Consider the following 22,027-nt stretch of genomic DNA (forward strand, 5'->3'; position numbering starts at 1 on the left):
CGATAATCCAAGTGTTTGATATTTGATTAAAAATATATTTTGATTAGTACTAAATTAAAAAATAAGGGAAAGGTGTTACCTATTTCTGTAGATGGTTTGAAACTTGTTGGATGAGTATTTATTTGTGGTGTGTTTGTTATCCCACTAGGTGTGTCATATGTTTTTTTTTTCACTAAAGTTACAGGTTGTATCAAGGCTAATACTTTATTTTATATTGATCTTTTATAAAAGAAAAATGCAATACTTATGAAACATTGTATTGATTATTAAATCTCCCATGTGAATCAACTACTTCAGAATGCTTGTCTTATGCCTCAGTCATGTACACACTTGACATCTATAGAATTTCTTGGCCTAGATTTATATCTTGATGGATACCCATGCATTTTGTAGCATTTGCCAATAGTATGTCCACTAAGATCCCAAATATACAGGTAAATTTTCTATTGTTGCCACGTCTAGTGTATTTTTTAGCATACCTATAATTGTTATATGCATCAACATTTTTTGAAATGCCACCAAAGACTCCTTTACTTACATAAAAAATATTAGACCTCAACTTGTTGAAAAGGAAAACCAACACCTAAACTTCTTTCATGCTGAAGGACTAATGCAAAAACATTATTTATGTGCAGTAGTGGTTCTAAAAGCAAAATTTGTGACCACTACAACAAACGATTCATTTAGGCCCTTACAAACCTAATAACATTGTCTTCTTTAAGATATGTTTGTGAAATAGTAGCTACACTACACATGTATTGACAATTACAAGAGAAAGTGGGCGCAAATTCATCAATTCATTCCATAAAATTTTCATTTATGTGTAACACTCAATCATAGACTGATTACTTTATTTGAGTGAATGAATTTTTTCTTGTAAGTCAAAAATTCTTACCTTATCTCCTTGTGCAAATTGATCTTTTAAATCCTTCCACAAGACTTTTGCATAATCAATCCAGTTGACACTTTAAGTGATCGATATTGATAAGGATCTGATAATCTAGAAAAGAACTTCTTTGTTGCATATTTCCTAGCTCCAAACACCAAATCATCTTTATTTGGAACCTAAATGGAATTGTCTATAAATTTCACCTTATTCTTCGAGATTAGCACCATCTTCATTGATTTAGACCATGAGTAAAAATTATTCCCCATAAGTCGTGATGTCTTAATGTCAATACACTAATGTCCTTTCGAGTTACAAATTTATAACATAAAAATATAACAAGCAGAAATTGACATCCCTTACAAAATTATGTACAACGTAGTATATTGAGGCATCTGGTTATTAACATCTACATACAAAGTATATTAAAATAAAAGTAACCTAATTGCCTCTCCAAAATAAAACTCCAAGGGTCTCATTCTCTCTCCTAATCTTCTTGAAAGGGATCTAGACATGGCTTAGCTGGAAGATCAGTCAAATCATTTAGGGGAAATGGATTTGGGATGAGTTTCAAAAACCCAATAAGAAAAATAGTAATGAAACCACACAAATATGTTTTAAAGACATTCATTAATGCAATTTAAATAAAACAAATTTACCATAAAACCAAGCTATTTCTCATAATTCTTCTACTCAAGAAGTGGCATTTCTTCTCTTCTCATATCAAAGTACTAAATTATCTAAATTCATAATTTCACATGCAATCATTCAGTGTCAAATTCCAAATTTTCTTAACACACACACACACACACACCCATTCCTAGACTTTAATTCTGATAGTTTTAATTACAAATTAATTATCTTACTTCTAGTTACACTGATTACGAACCTACGCACGTAGCTGCTTACATCTATTTCCAAGGAGAGCAACAAGGGACACTAACTATGACATCCTGCTACTCGGTAGGAAGCGATGTCCAAAACATAGCAAATACAAGCACAATGAAACTTAAATTATAATACAAAAGTACAATCATCCCTTACAAAATTTGTAGTACAATTACACTTCTAAGGCACTCAAATTAGTTATCAAGATATTTACAAGACCATGTTCAAGCTACTTCTATATTTATAAAATATTTTTCTTCTAAAGAAATGCACAATTTTGCATTCAACACTCTAAAGATCCACAAACATATCAAAACAAGCATTGAAGGGCAAGTCAAAAGGCAGGTCATCTTCTTCAACATCATCTGGGGGAAATGGATTGAGGTGAGTTCCATGAAACTCAGTAAAGAAAATAACACTATAACCATATTATTAACATTTCAAAAGTTCAATAATACAATTGGTGAAACACATTTTACCATTTTTAGCACCATACTGCATGATAAAGACTGCTAAAAATTTCATAGTAAAACATAAGTTTCTTTAAAATAGCAATTCCAATCTATCCCTATCAACATAATTAATCACACATCAAAATAAGAAATTCCAAGGCAATTCATAATTCAATCAAATTTTATGACATTAGATAGTTTTGTTTTTAACTTGTTCAATTATTTCAACTCAATTTAGTTTCCACTGTTTACAGACCTTCGCGCGAAGTTATTTAGATCTATATCAACGAAGGGCAGAGGGGATCTTCAGCTACCACTGTGAATAGGGAAAACAATTCAGTTGAGAAGATAGTAATTCAAATAGGTTCTATGATCATGACATTATTTCACTATTGTGACCCCTACGGTCAATCGTGATCCATTCTCGTTAGAGAAAAATCCAGTATAGCACCCATTCATAAGGAGTTGGTCATAAACAGTCGGTAAACAAATAAATAACAATAACCCCTCCGTGATAACGGCTAAACAGATTTAGAACTTTCTTTGTTAATTTACTTTTATTTCAGAATCAGTGACTGAAGCTAAAGTAGATCCCCAATCCATTACGTCATTTCCAATAACCTAGTTATTCACACTGTCTAGCCATTCGAACCACCACTATATTTTTCAATTATTTTTAGACCTACCAGCCCACTAAAAATCATTCTCAGCTAATTGGACCCTAAGACCTAATCCGACCCGTATTGGGGTCTATTTTAATTTTTTGGTTTGGTAAGACCCAATAATTAGATACTGGGCCTAACGGAGGCCCATAAGTCATTTTTATGGGCTCCTCGAAGCCCACCAAACACCCTGCCCATTTGGGGCCCTTGTTGGTCCAAGGCCCATAAGGAAATCCCTCACTACATTGCCAAACGAGCGAGGCAAGGGCTAGCTGTGCGGTCCTTTTGGCACACGAGTATGCCTGTTGAGACACATACTACGTGGGCGCTTTGTTTAGTGAACACTCACGTGTGCGTTATGCATGTGCAGGGACCGACCTCTACATTAAGGGATTGCCAAAGTAATCCCAGCATAGGCATGTACATATCTTCCACGAAATCCTTAGGTGTGCATGCGCACCTGATGAAGTTCACATGTAATTCCACTGTTGTACTACGCACTGCATGCTCGAGGGCCTGTCCCAGCATATATGCCTATTTGGACAGTGTCACTCGGACGTCTAGCATGCAGTGGTGCCTTCGTTGCATCATAAATATGACACCTCAGTGCCCCTTTTTTTTTTCTGACTTGTCCCAATTACTCACATGCATTTTCGTCTCTCCGAATACACCCCTAAACATGGATAAACAAAAAGCTCACATTTCTAAACTGAATCCAAGCAAAACTTTAACAAGTATTTGATAAATTTACATTAAACAAAAGCAATTGATGCATTCATATTTTGATTTTTTAAAATAATGTAGAAAACCCTTTAGAAGTACAACAACATTGATATCATCCTTACCGAAGGTTAACTGAAGTATTGTTTCCAAAAAGAGATGGAAGACACTCTTGGGTTTTAAGAAGAAGATGGTTCCAACAACAACCAAAAAGTTACAGAATCGATATGCACTTGATCACGAAGAAGGAAAAGGTTGTTGTAATGTATATTGGCACCGAAAGAAAAGAAGGATAAGGTAAGTAGAAAGCTTACAGTTAAGGGGAAGGAAAGAGGAGCTTAGTAACAAACTTGTTGTGATGGATGAGAAAACGACAGCTCACTATCCTCTTCTCTGACTCTAAGGTTCCCTCTCTCTCTCTCTCTCTCTAGCTCATAAATTCTTCTTTTTTCGAATGGCTGAAGGAATAATAAAGAAATAAAGAGAAGAGGGCGGTTTAAATATGGAAAGGTGATAAAAATATGATGCATCAGATCACATGCAAAGGAGGCAGCCATTGATTGGATAAGTGGTCGATCGTGCATGGCTGATGAATGCTAAGTAGCGACCTACTACAGTGGAGGGTGTGAAGGTGGCTTGGCTAAATAGTAACTGACCAGTGGTGAATGAACAAGACTTGTCCACTTGTGTGCAGGTGCCATCGCAGGGATGGGGGATTTGCCTGCAAGGCATGCGAATGTTCGTGAGGCATTCCTGTGGGCTTGCCCGCGAGGTTTAGCTTCCTGGATTTGAATCTTGTGAGTGATTTTCAAATTTTTATTTTATTTTCATCTTCATTTTAATTTAAATATACATTCAATATATCTCAAATTTTTGGCAAGAAAATTTTAAATCAAATTTAAAATATGTTAAATAAAATTTAACATGAAAAAATTCAAGGTTCAGTTAAATAACTGAGGGGTTGCCACATCCTCCTCTCGTTACAAAAATTTTCCTCCAAATTTGAAAGTTTTAAAATAACTCAGGATACTTATCCCACATCTTCTCTTCAAGTTCCCAAGTAGCCTCGTCAAGCGAGTGATATTGCCAGACGACTTTGACCATGGGGATTGTTCTAGATTTGAGAACTATCTCTTGTCAATCAATGATCTCGACTGGGTACTTTGAGTAGGTCATGTCTGATCATACAGGAAGTTGTTGGTGTGAAATGATATAGGAGGGATCATAGTGATATTATTGGAGCATTTAGACATAGAAGACATCACAAAAACCAGTAAACTCCTGTGGCAAGGTAAGATGATAAGTTACAGGGTCAACACGTTTTAGTACTTCGAAGGGTCCAATAGGAAAAGGACTTAGCTTACCCCTCTTTCTGAATCTCATGTTTCCCTTGGCAGATAAAACCTTGAGAAAGACAAGGTCACCCATCACAAATTCTAGATCCTTCATTCGATTATCGGCATAACTCTTTATTTAGCGAACGCTCATGTCAAATGAATGATATTGCCAGATGGCTCTGAGCACTCAGGAGATTCTTACGAATGATAGCTACTTCATCTACAGTGTACTAAATAAGATCTTGTCGAAGGGATGTTAGTTTCTAACTTCATTGCAACAGGTTGGGGATCGACAAGGCTTACCATAAAGGGCTATGTAGGGAGCCATCCCAATGCTGGAGTGAAAACTATTGTTGTAAGCAAATTTGACTAGTAGTAGATGTGTGTCCCAACTACCACTAAAGTCCAACACACAAGCCCTTAGCATATATTTTAATGTCTAAATGGTTCTTTCAAATTGATTATGGTTTTGGGGATGGTAAGCAGTGCTGAAGGAAAGACTACTACCTAGAGCTTCTTGGAAGCTTACACAAAATTGAGAGGTGAAACGAGGATCTCTATTTGACACCGTATAAATAGGGATACTATAGAGTATAACAATCTATTGCACATACAACCTAACCAACTTACTAATAGAATCAATGGTCGTTATCACTAATAAATGGGCTGACTTGGTCTGTTTATTAACTACAACTCATATGGCACTATGACCTGAATTGGTCCTCAGCACTTCTACAATGAAATCCACTATCACATGTTCCCCTTTCAATTCAAGAATGGGAAGGCATTGTAGGAGACCACTGGGTCTTTGATGTTCAACTTTAACCTGTTGAGAAATGAGGCATTTAGAAACAAAGTCATTGATGTCATGCTTCATACTTAGCCACTAGAAATGGAGTCTCAAATCTAAGTACATTTTTGTACCACTAGGGTGGATAGCCAACTTGAAGGCATGAGTGGCCTTCAAGATATCCAACTTGAATTCAGGATCATCGGGTACCCATAAACGGTCTCGAAACCTAAGAGTTCCATCATCAAATTGTTTAAAATCATATTGATGTCCTAGTTCCATTTTGTTCTTCTATTTCTCAACACTAGAATTCGTGGATTGGGCTTCCCTTATTCTCTAAATAAGAGTTTATTAGATCCTGATATAGGTAAGATATGTATCCTCGCGTGATGACTCAATTGAAGACTCTAGATTGTTTCTAACATTCTCCATTCTGAAATCATCATTTGTGCCAACAATGCCAAATTTTTTGTGACATTCCAAATACTAATTAAGGTATAAGGGTGCCAGATACAGAAACAGATTACGAGTGCATGATAAAATTATATGCAACGGAGCAAATTATTACAAATTCCTTACCAACATATATGAGTTCCAATTACACATATATAATTGAGGCCAAAAGTGGTAAAATGCAAAATATCAGAATATAAAAGGGCTACTTCTTTCACTATGCAATTGGACTTATCAGAGTGTGGGACAAGTCATGCACTCAAGGCTTGTTGATCTACGGGATCTTCATAAACTTCAAGGGGTCAGCGATTAGTTCCTCACTATCTTCCTCATCTGTGGGGGCATAGAAAGGGTGAGTTTCATATACTCAATAAGGAAAATAGTATTTAGATAACATTGTAAGATTTTAAAAGTGAATAATTATGTCATTAATACTTACCATTATGTCACATCAGGGTCCTATCTTACTTTATGAAAATAATTTTATTTATTAAAGGAAAAGTCATGTCACAGTCACAACAATCAAATAAAAAATGATACTTAACAATAGAGAAAATCAAATAAATCATGTAATGCTTAGATTTTCGTGTCATGCTTCGCGAAGTCGTTTCAACTTCTGCCTCTGAGGGTAGATACAAATTTTTGATTACCCATGTGGAATGACTAGTCAGATATATAATAGCAATTTGTTCAGAAACATTTCTGGCTTGCCAAACAATAGTACGATCTATGACCACGGTCATACCAACCACAGTGGTCCTATAAGATATTTTATAGCCAAAGTAGTACTTAGCCAAAGGTGACCCCTAACAGATATTCACGTCACCGCTCTCGTCATACGGTACGCCGTCATCCACAGGGAACGGTCCTCTCATGTCTTTTCAGACTAGATGGGAGAGGGAGAAATCGATACCCCCTAGAGATAAAAAGCCTAACAAGACACTTGATGCATTATGTCTTTCAATATAGATACATATATTTTTCAGACCATTCAGGCTCATTCACCTTTTCTTTCTTTTTTTTTTATTTATAAATTTTAGAAAAATTATCACCTGATTCATATTATTTAATTTACATGCAAATCATCAAATGCCTATAAAATCACATAACATGCTTGAAATAAAAAACAAATCACTTTATTAGAAGTACTAAACACGAAAATTCAAAACACAAAACACAAACTTTATAATTTTGATTTTCTAGAAATGCTCCTTAAGATGTTTAAAGAAATACTAAATTTCTTACCAAAACCTTGAAGTTTTCCTACATCTTTCTTCTTCTTCTCCTCTCTTTCTCTCTATAGATCACTCCCTCTTTCTCTAAGCTCTTAGAAGATGGAAGAATTAAATGGAAGTGAGAGGAGAATGGAAGAAAGGGTCTTACTTATAAAAAATGGGGACCATTGGATTTATGCTAAGTGGCAAAATCTAGTGAGGAGAGAGAAGGTTGAGTGGGAGATGAGCGATTTGACACGATACGATGGCGACATAAAAAATAGGGAAAGAATCCTCCACCGGCAGTGGATCTCCACCTAAGGCGGCAGCGCATAATGTCCAAGAGGGCGGCGGCACATTACTCGAGGCAATAGTGCGCCTCACCAGGCCAGCTGCATACTACAGGCTTAGCTTGCAAGCACTAGCCTATCCTACCACGCAGGCCTACTGTGTGGACAACGTGCGCACAGGGCGCATGACACCTGGCCTTGTCCGTGTGTGATGTGACACGTGCATGGATGGGATGTGCGAACAGTGCACTCATCCTACTCTAGTCGCGTGCACATGATCGCACACAACATGATACGCCTACGTGGGCAAGCCTCTCCCATGGGTTTTTTCTCGCGAGATTTCGCTCCATTTTCCATTTTTCTCCTGAAAATTATTTTTAAATAAAAAATACAACAAATAAAATAAAATAATAATAAAAATAAATAAAATAATGATATTTGAATAATTTAAAATTATGAATTTAAATTACAAAATATGATATAAATTGCGAAATAAATTTAAATGAGTTCAGTTAGCTTTAAAGCCCGAATAAATAAGGGTTTCCAAATATAAATTTAGCATAATGGTGAGCGAGGTGTTACATTTCCCCCACTTTAAAAAATTTGGTCCCCCAGAATTGTTTTGAATAGGTTTGGGAACTTCTCCCTCATCTCAATTTCCAACTCCCACGTTGCCTCTTCCGGAGTTTAGTGCTGCCACTGCACCTTCACCATGGGGATCATCAAGTTATATCAGCTTGTACTTGCGTCTCATTATGAGGAATGATATGAGAAGGGTCAGAGTGGTACATTTTGAGCATGGAAATGTGGAAAACATCATGTAGACCCGCAAACTCTCGATGCAGAGTAAGATAGTACGCTATGGGTCTATACACTTCATAATCCGGAAAGGTCCCACATAACGGGGGCTAAACTTCCCTTTTTTTTCGAATTGCATTTTTCCCTTGCAGAGAAAAATATTAAGGAAGACTTGGTCTCCAATGGCAAATTCCAAAGGTCTTCTACAGTTATTAGCATAACTCTATTGGCAATTCTGGGTGATAACCAAGTTCTTATGAATGATTCCACCCTTTTTAGTAGTTTTTTAGATGAATTCTGGTCCCAAATGATGTTGGTTTCCAACTTTGCTCCAGCAAGTGGGAGAACAGGAGGGCCTATTGTGTAGGGCTTCATACGGAGCCATACCGATGCTAGAATGATAACTGTTATTATAAGCAAATTCACACAGGGAAAGACATTCAGACCACTTATTGCCAAAGTTAAGAACGCAAGCGCGTAACATGTCTTCCAACATCTAGATAGATTGTTTTGAGGATGATAAGTAGTGCTGAAGTATAATCCAGAGTAGTTCCTAAAAGTTGTCCCAAAAATTAGAGGTAAATCGAGAGTCTCGATCGAATACAATGGATGAGGGAACACCATGGAGTTGAATAATTTCATCGACATAAAGATGGGCTAATTTCCTAGTGGAGTCAGTGGTTCTGATGGGCAAGAAATGGGCAGTCTTGGTTAGTTTGTTAACAATACCTAAGTAGCATTACGACCAGAACAGGTTCTAGGTAAGCAGTGATAAAATCCATGGTTATATGCTCCCACTTCCATTTTGGAATAAAGAGGCCTTATAACAAACTATCGGGTCTCTAGTGTTCTGCCTTAATTTGCTGACAAGTAAGGCATCAGAAGATGTAGTCAACAATGTCCTTCTTCATTCATGGCCACGAATATTGGCACTTCAGGTCCTGGTACATCTTGATACTTTTGGGGTGGATGGACAATTTGGAGGCATAGACAGCCTTGAGAACATTCGTCCTGATAGCAATAGAGACTTAAATTTGGTCCCAAAATCTACATAACCTATCATCTGAGAGTTTGAAATCAAGAAACTCGTTAGAAGAGAAGTTAACTTTTTGGTGATGTCTTGGTTTGTGGACTGAGCTTCCCAAATCTTCATGGAAAGATTAAGCAAATCTCAGATATTAGCAAGATAGGTACCATTGCCATAGTGGTTGAGGCAGAGTGCTTGCATAGCATCTACTAACTTCTAACTGGAGGCCATGGTTTGGGCCAACACTGCAGACTCCTTTCGACTCATCACATCAATAACTACATCCCTCTACTGGGATGGTAGATGATCTTACAGTCGTAGTCCTTCAGGAGGTCCATCCAATGTCTCTATCTCATGTTAAACTTCCTCTGTAAGATGATGTACTTTAAACTTTTATAGTCAGTATAAATTTCAAAGGTCTTACCAAATAGGTAATGACGCCATATCTTCAAGGCAAAGATAATGGCCACCAACTCCAGGTCGTGAGTAGGGTAGTTCTGCTCATGAGGTTTTAGTTATCTATATCCATAAGCGACCACTCTATAATGCTACATCAAAATATATCCCACACCAATACGAGATGCATCGCATAGACCTGAAATCTTTCAGTGTTGTCGGGGAGGATCAACACTGGGGTAGAGATAAGATGATGCTTTAATTTCATAAAGCTTTCACCACATTCGTAATCCCAGATAAAAGATACGCCCTTTCAAGTGAATCGAGTCAAGGGAGTAGCGATCTTGGAAAATTCATCGATGAACTAATACCCCTGCTGCCTTCATGGATCTCATGAACAAGGTTTTCCAGCATGTACTAGATCAATACGTCGATTTTATTTCTACACTAAAAAATAGTCTTCAAAATATCTTTTTCCTTGAGCTAGTAGTATCCTGATCTGAGGTCGATCTTGGAGAAGATTCTGACTCATTGTAATTGGTCAAAAAGATCATCGATTTGAGGTAGAGGATACTTACTCTATATTGTTACTCAGTTAAGCTCTCGGTAGTCTACGCATAATCTGAAGGGGTTGTCCTTTGTTTTAACAAATAACACCGTAGACCCCAAGGAGAGTGACTAGGGCGAATAAAGTTTTGGCCAAGAAGCTCTGAAAATTGGTTTTTCAGTTATAAGAGCTCAACACGACTCATACAATAGGTAAGTTTTGAAATTGATTGGGTTTTAGGAATCAGTTTGGTAGAAAACTCTATCTCTCGGTGGGGAGGTAAACTAGGTAATTTGACTGGAAATACTTCTTGGAAGCTACAATAATGAGAATAGAATACACAGTAGGATCAACATCCATATTCCTGTTTATTCAATTATTAGGGAAAAAAATGAATTTTATTTCTTTTTTAAAGTTTCCAAGATTACAACTTTACTTTCACAATCAATAATTGCCCTATATTTTTCTAATTAATCCACTCCTAAAATAGCATCAAACCCTGAGAAATCTAAGAGTATTGGGTCTACAAATATATTTATTTTCAAAGCTTTTATCTTATAATTTTTATACACACATTGAGCTTCTAATAATCCCCTAGAGGGAGTCTCTACAACTAACATTTCTTTTAAGGGTTCAGGCATAATATCTAATTTACAAACAAATGCACAAGAGATAAAAGAGTGGGTAGCACCTATATCGATCAATGCTTTAGGAAAAGTATCATGAATAGAAAGCATACCCTAGATAAGGATAGGAGTGGGGAGGGCACCGGGTTCATCTAGGTGGTACACATGATCCTGGGCTACAAGTCTGGCAATGTCTTTCGACCGCTTAGTTGTAAGATGTTGGGTGCCTCCGCACCGATAGCAGGCATGATTGATACATCGATAGGGTAATTCACCATGCAAGCTACCACAATGTTGAAATGGTTGAGAAGCTTAGATAGTTTGTCAAGGAAGTGGAGGTAGAGTAGGGAAAAGGTCAACTCGGGTTCATTTATCGGAGTGACCACTTACTAGATTAGGCAATCTTCTTTTGAGTTGTTAGAGTTATTGTTGCTGGGTATGGACTCGGACAAGGTGTTGGTGTCTAGTTGAGATGAGGTCTTCAGCCAATTGGGCATGTTCTAGCACCTCAACATACGAGCTGGGTCTCAGCATCACAACCCAATCATAGATATTGGCACGAAGGCCTTTCAAAATTTTTCTAACTTTACAGCTTTCGAGGGTGACCATTAGAGGAGTAAACCTAGACAGTTGGATAAATCAGGCTGCAGATTAGGCAACTATTAGATTTTTTTGATGGAGGTCCTGAAATTCCTCCTCCTTCTTCTCTGGGACATAGACTAGGAAAAAATTATTAGAGAATATATCCATGTTAACTTCCCAGGTGGTAGGGATAGGCAAGACTTCTTTCTTAAATCACCACCAGTGTTCTGCTTCACCGATGAGCATAAAGGCTAAGGGGACTTTCTGTTCCTCGGTTAGGTCTAAGATAGAGAAAAGCTTCTCTATCTACAAGATCTAGGCTTTTTCTATTAAGGGGTCAGGGCCACCTTCAAAGTGTGGCGGGTTAAGCTTCATAAACTCTGCTATGTTGTGAGAGATAGACCTTTTGGTTATTCAGTATTCCAGGGCAGGGTGCTGACAAGGGTTGGCTTGGTTCTGTCTTAAGGCTGCGGTCAATCCTTGGATAGCTTGAAAGAGTTCGATAAACTAGAACCTCATTGGATGGTCCTGGGCCTCAGATCTTTTGATACATTATACAAGAGGTCTCCTTCGCATTGTTCCTACAAAAGAAAGGATGACACGAGTTGGTGGTCTAGTTTAGAAAAGATGACTTATTTTCCTAGATATCCTAAGGGTCTTTCTACGTACAACCTTAGTTATAAGGGATTTGGTCCGTGTAACTGCTCTGATACCATCTGTGACATCCCAAATGCTAATTAATACATAAGGGTGCCAGATACAGAAACAGATTACGAGTGCATGATAAACTTATATGCAGTGGAGCAAATTATTACAATCCCTTACCAAAATATATGAGTTCTAATTACACATATATAAGTAAGGATAGAAGTGGGAAAATACGAAATATCAGTATACAAAAGGGCTACTTCTTTCACTATGCACAACATGAGCTTCTATGGTGGATTTGGAATGGGTATCTACAATCAAAGCTTGCTATAAGGGATTAGGTTTTTTTAATAAATTTCTAACAGACTTACATGATATAAAGGAATGAGTGGCACCAGTATCAATCAAAGCACGAGCTATAAAGTTGTGTATAGAAAGCATACCCTGAATGATGACTAGTGTCGATATTGTATTTAGCTCATCAAGGTGGAGAACTCATCCTCTAGCAAAAAGTCTGGCCACATCTTTCAACTTTTAGGGCGAAGCACTAAGTGCTTCCACACTTATAACAAGCTTTGTTTAGCTTGTAATAAGGGTAGTTGCCATGACCTTTATCATAGTGTCGACACACTTGGGCAAGTTTAGAGGTATTACCTAGGGGTTGAGGTGGAAGTGAAAAAATAACTTTAGTCAGGGCAATCCTTGGTCATTTATCAACACGACCATGATCAAACTACTTCATTCTTGATTGGTTCTATGCCCGAAGATGGTTGATATGCTGGTACAGGTGGTAAGAAGTTCCTCAATGTAGGTAACAAGCTTCCTCATGGCTACACGGATAAAGATGTCAACCCTTAGGCCCTTCACAAATTTCTTAGCCTTTTTGCTCTCAATAGCTATCAGTTTAGGGGTGAAACAAAATAAGTGAATGAATTTGGAAGCATAATGGCTCACAGACATGCTTCCTTATCAAAGGTCATGGAATTCTTCCTCTTTTTTTCATGAACGTACACAGGAAAGAAGTTCTTAAGGAACATATTTAAGAACTAGTTCCAGGTAATATAGGAGTGGGTAGAGTTTCCTTCTTGAGACGCCACCAGTGCTCAGCCTCTCCTCTGAACATAAAAGACACTAATGGGGCTCTCTGTTCTTTTGTAAGCTTGATAACTATGAAGAGCTTCTCAATTTGCATGATCCGGGACTTAACTACCATGGGGTTTGGTCCATCATCAAAAGAAGTTGGATTTAGCCTATAGAATTCAAAGATATTGTTGGATATAGTACAAGTAAGGTTTGGTTGGTCCACCACAAGATGAGGATGATCATTATTGTGAGCACGATTATGGCCCATAATAGTGGTCAAACCCTATATGGCCCTAAATAATTCAGTAAATTTTGCCCTAGTTGGGGCATCCTAGACCTCGGGTCTTTCAACGGATGATCTTCCTTGAGTAATAATCACTACAAAAAGGAGACAAGGATCTAGTAAAACCCTTCGTCAAGGTTCTCTTGGTTATTATCTTTCTTAAAGAAGTTCTCCGAACCTGCTAAACCTAAGTCCTAATGTAATAACCCCAAACCTTTGCACTTAACTGTATGCTAAACTCTATTGTTTTGGGGCCCCATGGCCATTTCAAGGGATGATCTTCCTTGAGTCATAATCGCCTATAAAAGGAGACAAGGATTTAATGAAATGCCTTCATCAAAGTTCTCTTGGTTATTATCTTTCTTAAAGAAGTTCTCCAAACCTGCTCCTTAAGTCCTAATGTAACAACCCCAAACCTTTGTGCTTAACTGTGTGCCAAACTCTATTGTTTTGAGGCCCCATGGCCATATAAAATTCGGTTCGTTTTTAAAATTAGCAATGTTTTCACTTTACATTAATTATCATTATTTTAATAACTCTTAATTATTTAAATTATTTTCAAATTATATGTATGGAATTTTCTGAGAAAATTAGAAGAAGAATCGAAAAATGAGAAAACGAGGATGAAATCCCCTAGGCCTGCAATAAAATAGCCCGTGAGCCCGTGGCCCACACGCTCGCTATGCCATGCGGACCTTCCCCTATGCCACGCGGGTCCACTATCGGCCACCCACGTTAACCACCTGCCATGTGTCCCACTTGGATGCCCACGACGTGGCACACATCCAAGCCTTCTCCCTTGCCTATTTAAGGCCCTTTTTCCACTGCTTCCTACATTTCATTTTCTTCTTCCATTTTCACCTTTTAGAGGGAGAGGTTTTGAAGAAAGAGATAAAGAGATAAATTTTAGATAGAGAAACAAATAATAAAAAAGGAGAAGTAGGAGTTTGTTCGAGGATCACTAGAAGTCCTTTCTGCTCCTTCCAAAAGACCAAATCGACTTGATTTTGGTAAGGGATTCTTTGATATTTTTCTTACATTTCTAAGTGCACTTTCTAGTTGAATTAAATTGCAATATTGATGATTTTATGAATAGATTTCTATGTTGTTTTGGTGACTAATTATTTGGATATGAATGTATGAGATATGATGCATGATGGTTGTACCATATGATGAAATGACTATAATGCATGAATTTCTCCAAAGATTGATACTTGTTTGATTAAATAAGTGACATGATATTATTGAGCATGTTGATTTTATGCATACATCCTTTGGGTAATTGATCATTGTTTATTATGGAGATATTGAGTATGATGTATGAAAAAAAGATGATTGGTAATTACATGCAGGTTTGGTCCTTTACCTTACGTTGGTGATGGTGAAGAGGGTTACTCTAGCGGGCCTTGACCCAAGAGGATGACCCAAAGGTCAAGACTGAGTAAATATGGGCCTTCGAGCTAGATATGTGAAATGGGCTGGATATATGAAATTTGACTTCAGGCTGGATATGTTGTTAGATCCCCAATGGATCCGTAATATGGAAATGGTTGTGTTGAACACGAAATATGCAAAGAAAAGAATAAGGAAATTATTGTGAACATAGAATAAGCAAGTGAAAAGAATGAAAAATCTGTTCGATTGTTATCTCTGAGGGGTTTCTATTTTTTCCTTTCAATAAATATTGGTGAATTGTTCCCTGTGATAATCAGCATTCCCTCTAACAATAGTGGATACGCGTTAGGAGTATATAGGGCCATAGTGGTGACGTACGATCGTGGTTATAATTTAGACGGTGAAATAAAAATCGCCTGGGATGGGGTCAATGATTCACAATGGTAGCCAGGTATCCCCTCTGCCCTCAATGAATATATGCTGTAATGGTTTCGTGTGGAGGTTGGTAAAAGACTTAATAAATCACAAACATGACTGGAATATTTTTGTAAACTCTATAGTGATTTTGTATGATTGTTCTTCTATCTATCCTGAGACTTTTGATATGACATTCATTTGATTTATGTGGAGCATTTTATATGCTTGGACATGTCTGATGTGACATAATATGCTTGCTTATGATGTTGATTAAATAGACTCTTAGTTTGGTTTTACAATTGGTTCACTGGATTTTCCTAAAGAAAGACAAATGTTTTCTAAATATATGAATGCATCTATCCTGGGGCGGCCCTCCAAGATAAGAGGTTTATATGAAATTATTATTCAGCTTGTTTACTTTTTAAACCTTAGTCAAGTAGTGTAAATAATGTTTCCCTTATTAAGTTTACATAGAACTCACCCTAAATCTGTAACCCCCATATGATGTGGAAGATTTATGATTTGCACCCCAAGTTGTCTCTTGGAGTTAGACCCATCCACAGATCCTTGGTTACTCTTTAGGACATAATTCGAGTGCAATAATTCATTCCACACTCTGATGTTACATCTTGTAAGGACTCTACCTTTTGTAATAAACACTTAAGATTGCCAATATATTGCCTTTGGTGTAAGTATTAATCTTAGAATGCTTATAAGAGGTTTTTAAATTTCCACTTCAATGTTAAAATTAATTTTTTTAGCACTTGTAACTACTTAGTAGTTGGGTCCTTTCTACCCATCAGGTATCTATGATGTTACACCTAAGCCTCAGTGTAAGGGATGTCCTAGGAATTTTACTTTGATACTACCTGTGACATCCCGCTACCTGATGGGAAGTAATGTTCAAAACATAGTAGATATGAGTGCAATTAGACCAAAATTGTAGTACATTCATCCCTTATAAATATTGTAGTACAATGACACTTCTAAGGCATTGAAGTTAGGTATGAAAATATTTATAAGACCATATTCAAGCTACTCTTATATTTACAAAATATTTTTCTTCCAGGGAAATGCACACATTCGCACTCAACATTCTAGGGATCCATAAATGGATCCAAACAAGCATCGAAGAGCAAGTCAAAAGGCAGGTCATCTTCTTCAACATCATATGGGGGGAAATGGATTGTGGTGAGTTCCATGGAACTCAATAAGGAAAACAACACTAGAACCATACTATTAATGTTTCAAAAGTTCAATAAAACAATCAGTGAACCACATTTTACCATTTTGGGCACCGTTCTGCGTGATAGAGACTACTAAAAATTTCATAGTAAAACTTATGTTTATTTAAAATAGCAATTCCAGTCTATCCCTAACAAAATAATCAGGCATAGAGAAAAATAAGTTATTCAAAGTAATTCATAATTCAATCAAATTTTATGACACTAGACGATTTTGTTTTTGACTTATTCAATTACTTCAACTTAATTTAGTTTCTACTGTTTACACACCTTTGCGCGAGGCTGTTTAGACTTGTATCAATATAGGACAGACAAGATCCTTAGCTACCGTTGTGAATGTGGCAAACAATTCAATTTAAAAAACAGTAATTTAGATAGATTTTATGATCACAACATTACTTTGCCGTTGTGATCCCTATAGTCAATTGCGATCTATATTTATCAGAGGGAAAGCCAGTATAGTACCCATTCACAAGGAATGGTTCAACAACAGTGTGTAAAGAGATCAATAACGATAACCCCTCTGTGATAACGATCAAATAGATTTAGGACTTTCTTTGTTAATTTAAAATTATTTCATAATCAGTGACTGACCTTAAAGCATATCCCAAATCCGTTATATCTTTGTTATTAGGCCAACAACTACATTTTTTAATTATTTTATGGTATGATATGGCCCATTAAAAACTATTCTCGGCCCATTGGACCCCTAAAACATAATATGGACCTTGTTGGGGTCTATTTCAATTTTTGGGCTTTGTAAGGCCTAATAACTAATCTGAGCCTAAGAAAGGCACATCAATCATTTTCGTGGGCTCCTTTAAGCTTACCAAACACCTCGGCCTATTTGGGGCCCATGTCGATCCAAGGCCAACAAGGATATTTCTCATTGCATCCACCAAACGGGCAAGGCAGGGGCCAGCTGTGCGGCCCTCTCGTCACACAGGTGCACTTGGCAAGGTTACACAACCCAACAGACTACGCATTGCCGCATGCATAGGGCAGATAATCTGGACACCTTGGGTGTGCTAGGACAGACCCTTATGCGTAGAGGTGCATGTCACTTCGCGCAGGATGCCTGCATAGAATGGTGCATTAATGCGCGCTTGCAATGCGGCATGTCCGTGCACTAGTGACACGTTATGCTTCTCTATTCTCTTTCTTCCACATGACGCAATGTGCCCTTACGCACTCTTACCCGCACTTGGGTGCTCAGTTGAGTAGACGCTCATTGCACGTGCTATGCATGCCCAAGGACTGACCTTTGCATCAAGGGAATGCCAAAGTAATCTCCACACAGACACATACATATCCTCTGCAGAGTCCCTCGACATGCATGCGCACCTTACAAAGTCAGCATGTGAGAACTCTACTGTGCACGAACATATGCATGCTTGGACAATATCTCTTGCACGTTTGGCATGTAGTGGTGCCTGTGCTACAACCTATATTCAACACCTTGATGCCCCATTTTTTTTCTCTTTTTGACTTGTCTCGATTACTCATATGCATTTTCATCTCTCCAAATACACACTTAAACATGCATAAACATAACAATCAAATTTTTAAATCGAATCCAAGAAAAACATCAACAAGAATTTGATAATTTTACATTAAAAAAAAAGCAATTCGTACATGCATATTTTGATTATTTTTTAACAATGTAGAAAACCCATTTGAAGTATAAAAACATCGCTATTATCCTTACTAAAGGTTAATTAAATTCTGGTTTCCAAAAAGTGATGGAAGAAGCTCTAGTGTTCAAAGAAGAAGTGGTTGCAGCAACAACCAAAAAATTGCATAATCGATCTGCACTCTATCACGAAGAAGGAAAATGTTATTATAAGGTGTATTGGCATTGGAAAGAAAAGGATAACATAAGTAGGAAGCTTACTGGGAAAGGAAAGAGGAGCTAAGTAATAAGCTTGTTGTGGCGGGGGAGAAGGTGGCAGCTCATTATCCTCTTCTCGCATTCTTGGGTTTTCTCTGTCTCTCTCTCTAGCTCAGGAATTCTTCTTCTTTTTAAATAGAAGAAGGAAAATGAAAAAATAAAGAGAAGAGGGGGTTTAAATATGGATAGGTGAGGCAAATGTGATCCGTCAGATCATATGCAAAGGAGAACAACCGTTTATTGACTAAGTAGCCGACTGTGCACGGCTGGTGAATGCCATATGGCGGCCTACTACAGTGGAGGGTGTGAATGTGGCTTGGCTGAATAGTAACCATTTAGTGGTGAGTTGTGACGTCCCAAATACCTAATGGATAAAAAGGGAGCCAATACTCAAGTAAATTGCAAGTGCAAAATAAAATGATTACATTGAAGCAAAATTTGGAAATCCCTTACAATCTTCTAAGTTCAGTTCCCTACAATAAAGTCATAAGATGCCATTTTAATACAAGGTAGGCTCCTTACAAGAAGCCTCATTAGAGTCCAGAGTAACTTTTGCACTCGAAATATGTCCTAGAGTATTATGAAAAGTCTTGAACTGGGTCTAACTGGACTCTAAGAGGTGACTTAGAAAGCGAACCCTTAACTTTTTCAACACCTGGGGGGGCATGGATTAGGGGTGAGTTCCATGTAAACTCAGTAAAGAAAATAGTATTTAAAATCACACGACTAAGTTTTAAAGAGTAAGCAGTTTAAATAAAATCTATATACCTCTTACCTTAGATTTCATCGTGGGATATAGCCATTAAATTGTATTAAAAACCATTATCTTTATAAATAAGAGTTAAACAAATATTCAATCATTATAAAAATATCATCTTAAATAGATATATTTCATCAAGTAGACTCAAACGGATATCATGTTGGGTAAACAGAGAAATTGGGCAAGGTGATGACAAGAAGAATATCATAAAGTATTAATAATGCACCAAAAACAGGAATTTCCATACCTAAATTTTATTTATCTTTTACTGACCTTCGCGCGAAGCTGTTGCAACATATATCCACTAAGGGTAAAAGGGATCCCTTACTACCACTGTGAATCACCGACCTATTCTTGGGTCCTTATCATTTTTCCATTTAGACTCTAACCATGGCGATCCATTTGTCATGGGGACCCTACATTCACCTAATGCATATCTTCTTTCATCAGAGGGAATGTTGATCATCATAGGGAGCGATTCACCAACACTTATTCAGAGGAGAGAAAAATAGAAACTCCTCAGAGATAATGGTTGAACGGATTTTTCCATTCTTCTCATTTGTTTATTTAAGGTTCATAACAATTTCATATTCTTTTCATGTGCATGCTATATGTTCAATGCAACAGTTTTCAAACACGATAAGGATTCTTCAACTTATCTAGCTTGAAGGCTCATATCCTCGAATGCTCATTTTACCTGGACTTGACCTTCGGGTCACCCTCTTGAACCAAGGTCCACTAGAATAACCTTCTTCACCATTACCTAAGCTATGCGGAGGGCCAAACCCGTATTCAAATCTATAATTTTCATGTTTTCATGCAAAATGCTCAGTATTTTCATGGCAAAATGATATTAAACATTGCAGAGATAACAAATCAACAATTCAACCAAGCAAAACATCACTATAGACAAAGATTCATGCATCTTAATCATGTAACAAACTCTTATGCATCATGCCTCATGTTTGGAACCCGATGAGGATCCAACACATTTGGCCAAAAATCCATTACCTCTTCTCTTTATCATCAAGATATTTTCATGCAGCTATGGCTCATCAAAATACCCCTCTTTACTCTTACTAAGAGTAAGGAAAAATATCAGTACCTATAAAAATCCCATTTAGTTAAAACGAGTATAAAGACATCAAAGTAGATTAGCAACCAATACCAAACAAAATATGACACCAAGCAAGCATTCCCAACTATTTTATGTTATCATTATTTTATTTAGCTAAAAAGAGCACTTAAAGGCATAGAAATAAATACTAAAGAATCCCTTACCATAACAGGATTGACTTAGCCTTTTGGTAGCGAAGGAAGAGATTATAGAAATCCTCAGAACGAGTATGTGAAGCTCCAAACTTTTTTTTTCTTTCTTGCTCCTAATCTCCCTAAAGATCTCACCTTTCTCTCTCTAAAAATCTCCCCTCTTACTCTCTCTTTAAGATTTAAAAATGAAAAAGGAAAAATGGTGAGGAGAAAATGGAAAATAAGAGGTTTAAATAGAAAAATAGAAAGCTAGATTTGTGCCACTTGGCAGAAATCGGTGAAATAGAGTGAAAAGGTGCATTTGGGGCCCACCAAGCATGGCCAAAAAAATAAAAAAAAAGGCCAAGGGTGGTCGTTTAACCAATAGGACAAGGTTTTCCCATAAGTGACAATGCTTTTTTACACGCGTGCGTAGGCGGCAACACTACGCACTGTTTGCGTGCTATGCTATACACTTGGTGCACTGCGCATGGCCCTACTCGCATGGGTTGTCCCCAGTTGTGGGTTGCAACTCACAGGCTACGGCATGTGGGTTGCGAGCCCTAGGTCAGGGGTCGTGGTTTGAGTTTTCCCTAGCTGTTTCTCTTTGTTGTATTTCTACTAATAAAAATTTTGATAACCTCGAGTAAAATTTTGGAAAACTAATTAAAATAGAAAGCTTAAAATTTTAAATGAAAAATTTCGCGAAATAGTCAGGGTGTTACACGAGTAAACAAGACCAATCCACGTGTGTGTAGGTGTTGTCGTGCGGGTAGGGGATTTCCCCACAAGGCATGGGGATGTCACGAGGCATTCCTACAAACTTTCTCGTGAGGTTTGACTTTCGAGATTTGAATCCCACGAGTGATTTTCAAAATTTTCCTATTTTCATTTGCATTTTAATTTAAATATACATCCAATATGTCTCAAATATTTGGCAAGAAAATTTTTAATGGAATCTAAAATATGTTAAATAAAATTAAACATGAGAAAATTAAAGATTCAGTCAAATAACTAAGGGGTTGACACACCAACTATCCCTATGAATGGGTATTAGTGCCAATAAGCACAATACAAGTAAGTTGACCAATAGATACACTCGCTCTTTCACTCTAGTCGACACACAAAAGATCGTCAGGTTGCCTACTTCTCATTTTCCCCAGGTAGGGATACTACCAAACTAATGCCATCACAATTAGTGCATAGTGCCAAATAGTTTCACCCAGTGGAATAACTCCCCAAATCATAATGTAATGACTCCAAGGCGGCCACACCCTCCAAGGAAACTAGAGAACTGGATTTAAACTCTGTGTGTTCATTTCTTTTAGACTCTTTTATTATTCTTTCTTATTTCCAGGTGATTCTAGATCCTACTCATTTTCCCTACCTT

Source organism: Carica papaya, chromosome 8 (assembly GCF_054855325.1).
Source record: "Carica papaya isolate Zhongbai chromosome 8, ASM5485532v1, whole genome shotgun sequence".
NCBI lineage: Eukaryota > Viridiplantae > Streptophyta > Magnoliopsida > Brassicales > Caricaceae > Carica > Carica papaya.